We start from the raw sequence: 9,440 nt of genomic DNA, 5'->3' as shown, positions 1-9,440 counted from the left end.
CATTTGGTTTCTCAGCCAGAAACAAAAAAAAAGGTTTTTATCATTTTCCGAAATTCTTTCATTGGGGGGGGGGGATAGAATAAATAGTGAAGGTTTTTTGAAAATAAATCATTATTAAAGAACTACTAAAGCATTGTTAAAGTTACATCTATGAAAATAGGTAATAGACTTCTCAGTTGGATGTAAAAAGAATGTGTTTCGTTGCTTTTGGAAATTTAACTCATTAATAGAGTGAAATAGGGGATGAAAAGTTTTATGAAATATTTCACTATGAAAGCATTTTTAGAATTAAATGGATGAAGATTTGAATTTGGCTCCTTGGTTCTAAATAGAAGAATACATGTTTAATTGTTTCTGAAAACCTAACTCCTAAAGGGTGTGAGATGTTTCTCAAAATGGTTCATTATGAAAGCATTACTAAATATATCTGACAATTCGTATTCGGCTCCTCTTTTAGAATTTTTAAAAACTATGTGTTTCAGTGGTTTTGGAACTTCGATAGTAAGGGGATGAAAATTTTAATGAAATATTTATTGCGTTATATTAAAATATGTTAAATCTGCATCTATGAAAACCGGTATTTCACTTCTCAGTTATATAAAAGAAATATGTGTTGCGGAATGAAAGATTCTATGGAGATATCACCACAAGAATACAAACGGCTTGATTAACGAAAACCTTCGACTCCAGCTGTCGGCATTGTTTTTTGGTCATTCAGTAAAAGACCATGCTTCAATGGCGTTAAGTTTAGAAAGTGTTGCAGTTTATAAAAGACATAAAAAACGATTAAAGAAAAAAAAAATCTTTGAAGACCATAAACGGTCTACGCAAGTAAAGAAGCGGATGATAAGTTAGCTCTTTATGCAAATGAGTTGGTCACTTTAAGTTAAGAGACATGTCATGCACCAGGAACCAAATATTATAGTTGCTACGATTGGCTAACGGAAAAGTTTTGCAGAATCACGGGAAATCACTTCTGCAAGTGGCTGAGAATCTCGTAATGGATAAAAATTCTGTACTGAGAATTCCAAGGTGGGAGATGCAAATTCCTCGATTAGGAATTGTTAATCCACATGTGAAACCTGAGTACATAATCCCTGTGACATTTTATCAACGGTGTTCCATAGGGACAGGTTCTCATCCAAAAAGTTCGAAAATTCAATTTCTTTGTAGTTGCATTTTTTTTTAAGGTGTACTTGTCCAGACTCTTGGAACGGAAAGGTTTTTTTTTAATCCGTGCTTAAAAAAATTTCTACAGCCCATTGTTTGAAGCAGTGTCACGACTGCTATGAGCCGCGCGGGGTATCCGCCATGTCTCAAACGCCTTGTCACGGTTCGCGCGGCTCCCCCCGTTGGAGGTTCGAGTCCTCCCTTGGGCATCGTTGTGTGTGTTTGTTGTCCTTAGCATCAGTTAATGTAAGTAGTGTGTAAGCACAGGGACTGATGGTTCAAATGGCTCTGAACACTATGGGACTTAACAATTGAGGTCATCAGTCCTCTAGAACTTAGAACGACTTAAACCTAACTAACCTAAGGACATCACACACATCCATACTCGAGGCAGGATTTGAACCTGCGACCGTAGCGGTCGCACGGCTCCCGACTGAAGCGCCTAGAACCGCTCGGCCACATAGGCCGGTCTATCATGTATTCTAGAGAAGCTGCCCGGTCGTCAGTGGCGCCTGTTCTTTCGAGAACAGTTACTATCTTCATATATATGGTTAAACGTTACCCAGCCATTGACCTTCGTCTGTGCGAATGCGCACAGATTGCCCGAAATCTTACGGGAATCGTCACCTTAGTGTGGGCCAGTATTGAGTGGATGGGCAAACACCTATTACGTACATTACGTTTGTGGATTGTGGCCGGTTGGAAATGTGAGTCTCACGGGAAGCGTGTAAGGGATAAATACCTGCAGTCGCGGTATTCATCTGTGTCCTCGGTGGCTCAAATGGATAGAGCGTCTGCCATGTAAGCAGGAGATCCCGGGTTCGAGTCCCGGTCGGGGCACACATTTTCAGCTGTCCCCATCGAAGTATATCAACAACACCTGTCGGCAGCTGAGGGTTTCAATTAACTATCAATTGTGAAGGGGATTCGAAGAATCCTTTGCCAGGCACTTAAATGTGATTTGCAGAGTATCCATATAGATGTAGATCAAAGCTCGTCCCGTGACGCACGTGCACAAAATGATTCATACTGCAAACATACTCGCCGATAACACTGACGAATAACGAGTGCTGCATATCCAGGTTAGACAGATCGGCTTTTCCTGCCAAGAAGAACAGGGAGTTGCTATCTAGGAACAATTCCAGCCCGAGGAAGGGTTGAAAAGTGCTCCTTGGATTGCACACTAAACGTAAATAACGAAAATGCATTTTTGGTAAAAATTGGACAAAGCATAATCCTGTGCTCTCCGTATTGCATTAGCCGTTTTGAATATTGAAAATCTTACTGCAGATTCGTGTTCAGCGACATTAAAAATATACATGTAACCCTCAGTTCATGCAAATCGAAGTAATAATATAACTAAAAGGTTTCCCTAGACGTTGAACTTTTTTTTTTTTTTTTTTTTTTTTTGGAGAAAAAATTTTCTCAGAACGGCATGCAGCATTAACTAAAAATGGTTCAATCTCTTAACTTCTACCTCTGACCCACAAAAGTAAACACTTTTCTTAGGAGCTTATACCTATAATATATGACACTCATGACACTGATTAATATTAAGTAATTTTTGTGAAGGCATAAGGAGTGAAATAAACCACCCAAAAAATCTAACTCAGAGTTCGAATTAGTACCGTATCGTTAAATTTACGGTTGTTTCATTGCGGTTAGGTATGCGCTCCCATAAATTTTATGTAATATCGACTGATGTTTTCCATTTTCAATTTCAGAGAAGTAATTTAGTATCAACTGATGTCATCCATTTTTGATTTCAGGTAACATCTGAGAGGCCACACTGCACGCAGTCCGCGTGATCAAATCATAATTGCGGGCGCCATTTTTTTTACTGAAAATCTAAAATAAAGCTCATAGTATGATCACTCGTAACTCCCAAACAGATCCTTCAAGTGTATTTTCACTGTCTCAAAAAAAATATATAACATTTTTTGCTCATTTGAATGAGAACCTGGCCGTAACGCCGGAATATAGTCACGAGATTTTTTTCGGAGACGCTGTACGTTCGCGAGAAGAATTTCGTTCTGCGCGTGTCGATGGACATTCTACAGATATTACTGTTTGTGTGTGTGTGTACTACTCAGTCGTGCCATTCGAGTGTACATCTTTGCATAGTTTTCCTTTGACGGTGTAAACAGTGTTCGGCTCAGTAGCTAACTGGCCAGTTGAGTGGTTCCGAACTTGTCGGATGTGCGGTGCGTTCTGTCTGCTAGGATAAAAACAGACTGGCGTGGTGCGATGGCAGAAGCAGACACTGAAGGAGCTAGCTGCTGGGACGCCAGCGAACAATTTATGCCAAGTAAGACGAAGAGAACTATTCTAAAATTACGAGCCGCCTCAATAGTGTTTATCATTAGTAAATCTTGTAGTTGAGACTGCCACCAATCTACAATAACTGACATTTTTGCCTAGAGAGAGATTAGCGAGAAGTGCAGGATATCCCCCACACATTGAAATTTTGGTTGTGATGACAGGCCTATGGGCAGTGTAGCCCGAGATCTAAGTTAGGTTGGAAGGGGGTAATTTGATTGAGAGATGTTTACGCCAACGATTATTAATGCCGAGTAAACGTTGTGTAAGCAGATTTCCCTGTAGCGTAGCCTAGTGTTTCCGTCCGCGCCATGTTTAACACACTTTCTCTGGCTGTGTACAAAAGTCGCACAACAGCGACGAAAACTACGTTTCTGGTGGGGGGACGGGAGAGTTCCCTATGTAACTTTCACTACAAATTTTAGTAACCGCCGAAACTAGCCGAATTAGAAGCGTAATTTTAACTATATTTCCGTTTGTGGGAAAATAGTGATTCTCCTCTTTCGGCAGCAACTATAATATGTAGGCGACTTATTAGTTTCTTTTTTTTAAAAAAAAAACTCTGAATCATGATCTCAGTAGACGCAGTGCTTTTTACGTTGCTTGATCCGTGGTCGATAGTAAACAATGCAATGTATTGGTAAACTCTTTGAAGTGTGACGCGTGTTGCATAGACGGCGTCTGCAATGTTCGTAAGGCCAAGCTTGTATATATTCTGTGTCTGTTTAATTAAGGCGAGGAGGATAATGTTCAAGGAGCACTGCATTAGCAGTCTATGGAGAAATTGAGAATTTGGATCTGACGAACGGCATGCTCGGGCAGTTCGTGCTATTATGTTGACCACTGCGTAATTCGGACACAGTGATCATTGCCTCTCCCTAGTAACCAGGAGACTCGGGTGGTAATCCTGGTCTGGCACAAATTTTCAACAGTGCCTATTGTCAGATAATTTTATTAGTGGTCCGGTCTTAAATTGTGTTTTGTTCACGAAACGTCGTTTAGCTTTTTCATGGATAACAGCTTTGGAAAGCGTACAGTCTGTACAGGTTACATTGATAATCACACGTCGTTAGTCCAAGGCAACTACAGCTACATAGTTTTACCAAGAACTTCTTCGTAGGTAGTTTCCCTGTAGTGGTATTTTGTTTTAGTGTTTATAGACTGTAGGCTTGGATGAAATATGAAACACATATCCGAAGTTTCTGTTGATGCTGTAGATCCTGTTTTATCCGTGCTAGGGGCACAAACACTTCATCAAATACTGGAGGACACAATTTGCCTCGAGATTTAGCAATTTTTCGTAATATAGGCCTAGCTTCGATATATTTTTCTCTAATTGTTGTTTGGATTTAATCTTAAAACACACTAACTTTTCCACCAGTTATTCTATATGTGGTTTCATCCCTTTCGTAGCATAGAGTTCCTAAACGGTCGATAATATTAATAATTTCCTTTCTCACTTTGATTTTCTGTAGAATCTCCTGTTTGTGGTTATTGCTAACCTGTTTCACATTCTCACTTTCATTATTTTTATTTTTCTTGTTTTGTGACTGGAAGCCAAATTTTCTTTGAATTCAGTCTTTAATTCTGAAACAGTTTCAGTTAAAGGTCAAGTGAAGATGGCGATCTAATTGAGGAGAATGGTTAGGAGATCTTTTATATTAGACGTACACAGGTCATTGAGATCCTTATCTATATAAAATTACTTCGAGTTTGATGTAGCCCATTCTCTTGTCATGATGTCGGCTGTATCGTAGCGTATTGTCTCGATTAGGTTGGATATTTTGATTGAGAGTTGCAGAAGTCCACGAAAGTGATTACGAAGTCAAGACTATACTAACAGAACGATGTGTAGCGTAGACCAAAACGCTCTTTCTGTCCTTTTAAAATCTCTTTTAATTAAAAATAACTAAAGCTGCAAGATACAATCACAAAAACTGTTTTATGTAATACAGAAATCCCAGACTATTGTTGTGTACGTACACTAATTTTTTGTCACTGAATATATATTTTTTACTCATTTGCTGGATTCCAGTTTCCCGCTTTTTGCGGCGAAAACCCTTTCCCTGCGAAGGGCCCAATAGCATGTCGGTTATATTCGCGACTTTATCGACGATCAGTAATTTCATATAGTCTATCCACCGGCGTCATTGTTAACATCGAATATAGATTTAAGTATTAGGAAGGCCAATATGAACCTAACGCATGGGTAGGTCTAATGATGAATAAAAAAAAATTCGAATGCCGGTTAGCTACTACAAGCAGCACAGTGAACGCGTTATTGTGGCCAAGATAGACATGAAGTCCACACCTACCATAATCTTAAAAGTAGTCCGCAGATGAGGAAGAAATTGATGAAATGTGTGATGAGATAAAAGAAATTATTCAGATAGTGAAGGGAGATGAAAATAGAATAGGCACAAGTGATTGGAATTTGATAGTAGAGAAATGAAGAAAAGGAAACGTAGTAGGTGAATATGGAATGGTGGTAAGAAATGAAAGAGGAAGCCGCCTGGTAGGTTTTTGCCCAGAGCATAACTTAATCATCGCTAACACTTGGTTCAAGAATCGTGAAAGAACGTTGTATACGTGGAAGAGACCTGGAGATACTGCAAGATTTTAGATAGATTATATAAAGGTAAGAAACCAGGTATTAAATTGTAAGACTTTTCCAGGGGCAAATGTGTACTCTGACCACAATCTATAGGTTATGAACTGTAGATTAAAACTGAAGAAACTGCAAAAATGTGGGAAATTAAGGAGATGGGACCTGGATAAACTGAAAGAACCAGAGGTTGTACAGAGTTTCAGGGAGAGCATAAGGAAACAATTGATAGGAATGGGGGAATGAAATACAGTAGAAGAAGAATGGGTAGCCTTGAGGGATGAAGTAGTGAAGGCAGCAGAGGATCAAGTAGGCAAAAAGCCGAGGGCTAGTAGGAATCCTTGGGTAACAGAAGAAATATTGAATTCAATTGATGAAAGGAGAAAATATAAAAATGCAGTAAATGACGCAGGCGAAAAGGAATACAAACGTCTCAAAAATTAGATCGACATGAAGTGCAAAATGGCTAAGCAGGGATGGCTAGAGGACAAATGTAAGGATGTAGAGGCGAAAATCACCATGGGTAAGATAGACACCGCCTACAGGAAAATTAAAGTGACAGCATAGATCGAGGTGGTGGGATCACTCATGGGAAAATTCCTGCAGTAGTTGATGTTAGAGCTGCACCAGTCAGCTGATAGGTCTTCCTGCTTAAGGGAAGTCTCTCTAACAAAAGATCCACTTTTGACAAAGCTTAAGTATCCAAGTAATGAGAGAATTAGTATATTTCATCAAAATATACAAGATGTTAGAGATAAAGTTAGTGAACTGCTTATAGATGTTGACTCTGAAATTATTGGTATATTTGAGCACTTCTTAAATAAGGAGATAATTCAGAGGCTTCCTTTACCAGAATACAGGTTGGCTGGCAGCTTTTCTAGGAGCTCTTTTCGGTGTGGGGGAGTAGCCATGTATGTGAAAAACAGCATCCCATTAGAGTCAATTGATGTTTCTAAGTACTGCACTGAAAAGGTGTTAGAATGTTGTGAAGGTATGGTTAAATTTAATGGAGCTAAACTTCTAATTGTTATTTATAGAGCCACAGACGCCAATTTCACAACATTTTTGCTAAAGCTAGAGGAGGTTTTTGGTACACTTTGTAGGAAATACAAAAAATTATTTATATGTGGTGATTTCAATATTAATTGTAAAGTGATTGTGCAAGTAAAAGGATGCTGGTAGATCTCCTTAATTCATATAATCATATGTAAACTGGTATGGCAAAGTGGTATGCAGATAGAATAGCTACGTCTCAGGATACAATTAAAGCCATATGGTCAGTCGTAAATGAAGTGGCTGGTCTGTAGAGACAGGTCGACGATATAGAATCAGTGCGTAGTGGGAATGTTCGTGTTACTGATAAGTCGCATATATGTACAGTATTTAATAATCACTTTCTGAATGTACCAGGTGAACTAAATAGAAACCTAGCCCCAACAGGGAATCATATAGCGCTCTTAGAAAAAAGTGTTCCGAGACTGTTACCCTAAACGGTCCTCCATGATACTGACAAGAGGGAGATTGAGTTAATAATTAAATCACTAAAGACCAAGAACTCTCATGGATATGGCAGGGTATCTAGCAGAATACTGAAGTATTGTTCTGTGTATGTTGGCCCAGTACTTAGCCATATCTGTGACTTTTCCTTTAGCGGTGGTCGGTTTCCTGACCGATTAAAGTACTCTCTACTGAAGCCACTTTATAAAAAGGGAGACAAGGATAATGTTGACAACTTTAGACCTATTTCAATGCCATCGGTGTTTGCTAAAGTTATCGAGAAGGTTGTATATACAATGTTACTGGAGCATTTAAATTCACATTATTTGCTGTCAAATGTACAGTTTGGTTTTAGAAATGGTTTAACAACTGAAAATGCTATATTCTCTTTTCTCTGTGAGGTTTTGGACGGATAAAATAAAAGGTTGCGAACGCTAGGTGTTTTCTTTGATTTAACGAAGGCTTTTGACTGTGTTGACCACAAAATATTACTGCACAAGTTGGACCATTATGGAGTAAGGGAGTAGCATACAATTGGTTCCCCTCTTACTTTAAGAACAGAAAGCAGAAGGTAATTCTCTGCGATATTGAGAGTGGTAGTGATAATCATTCGCAATGGGGCTCTGTTAAGAGGGCATTCCCCCAAGGGTCGGTTCTGGGGCCACTGCTGTTTCTTACTTATATAAATGATATGCCCTCTAGTATTACAGGTGATTCAAAAATATTTCTGTTTGCTGATGACACCAGTTTGGCAGTGAAGGATCTCGTGTGTAATACTGAAACAGTATCAAATAATGTAGTTAATGGAATAAGTTCATGGCTTGTGGATAACAATTTGATGCTAAATCACAGTAAGACTCAGTTTTTGCAGTTTCTAATTCACAATTCAACAAGGACCGATATTTTGATCAGACAGAATGGGCATGTTATAAGCGAGACGAAACAGTTAAAGTTCCTAGGCGATCGGATATATAGTAAGCCGTTGTGGAAAGCCCATGTCCAGGATCTTGTTCAGAAACTAAATGCTGCTTTAGTTACCATTAGAACAGTATCTGAAATTAGTGACAGTTCAACATGGAAGATAGTCTACTTCGCATATTTTCATACGCTTAGGTCGTATGGTATTATATTCTTTGGGTAATTCTTCTGATTCAAAAAGGGTATTTTTGGCTCAAAACGGGCTGTTCGAGCTATATGGGGTGTAAGTTCGAGAACCTCTTGTTGGCCCCTATTCAATAGTCTGGGAATTCTGACATTGCCCTGACAGCATATATTTTCTTTAATGTAGTTTATTGTTAGCAGTATTAGCGTATTCCCAACAGTTAGCAGCTTTCAATCAGTTAATACTAGGCACAAATCAAATCTGTATGTGGAATGCACTTCCTTGACTCTTGTGCAGAAAGGAGTGCAGTATTCTGCTGCATCCATTGTCAATAAGCTACCACAAGAACTCAAAAATCTTAGCAGTAGCCCAAAATTATTTAAGTCTAAACTGAAGAGTTTCCTCATGGCTCACTCCTTCTATTCTGTCGAGGAGCTCCTGGAAGAGCTAAAAAATTATGCAAATTTCATGTTACGTAGTTAATTTTCTTTATTTAAACTTATGACTTGTCGCCTTAATATGTTTTTATATTTCATTTTATCTGTTTCTACTATCGTGTTATAATTTCATGTATTGACTCGTTCTATGACCATGAAGATTTCTCCTTAATATGGTCCCACGGAACAATAAATAAATAAAAATAAAAGCTTTGGAGAAAAGAGATCCACTTGTATGCATATCAAGAGCTCAGATGGAAACCCTGTTATAAGCGAAGAAGGGAAAGCAGAAAGGTGGAAGGAGTATATA

The 9,440-nt window shown here is 38.7% G+C and overlaps 1 non-coding gene across 1 annotated transcript; it reads left to right on the top strand.

Moving 5' to 3' along the window:
- The first annotated feature begins 1,936 nt into the window (after positions 1–1,936).
- Positions 1,937–2,010, top strand: Trnat-ugu (transfer RNA threonine (anticodon UGU)). Its single transcript has one exon. It is a non-coding gene; the product is annotated as a tRNA-Thr (tRNA).
- The last annotated feature ends 7,430 nt before the right edge of the window (positions 2,011–9,440 follow it).

This window comes from Schistocerca gregaria, unplaced genomic scaffold (assembly GCF_023897955.1).
Source record: "Schistocerca gregaria isolate iqSchGreg1 unplaced genomic scaffold, iqSchGreg1.2 ptg000178l, whole genome shotgun sequence".
NCBI classification, from domain to species: domain Eukaryota; kingdom Metazoa; phylum Arthropoda; class Insecta; order Orthoptera; family Acrididae; genus Schistocerca; species Schistocerca gregaria.
This window is presented reverse-complemented; position numbering and strand designations above follow the sequence as displayed.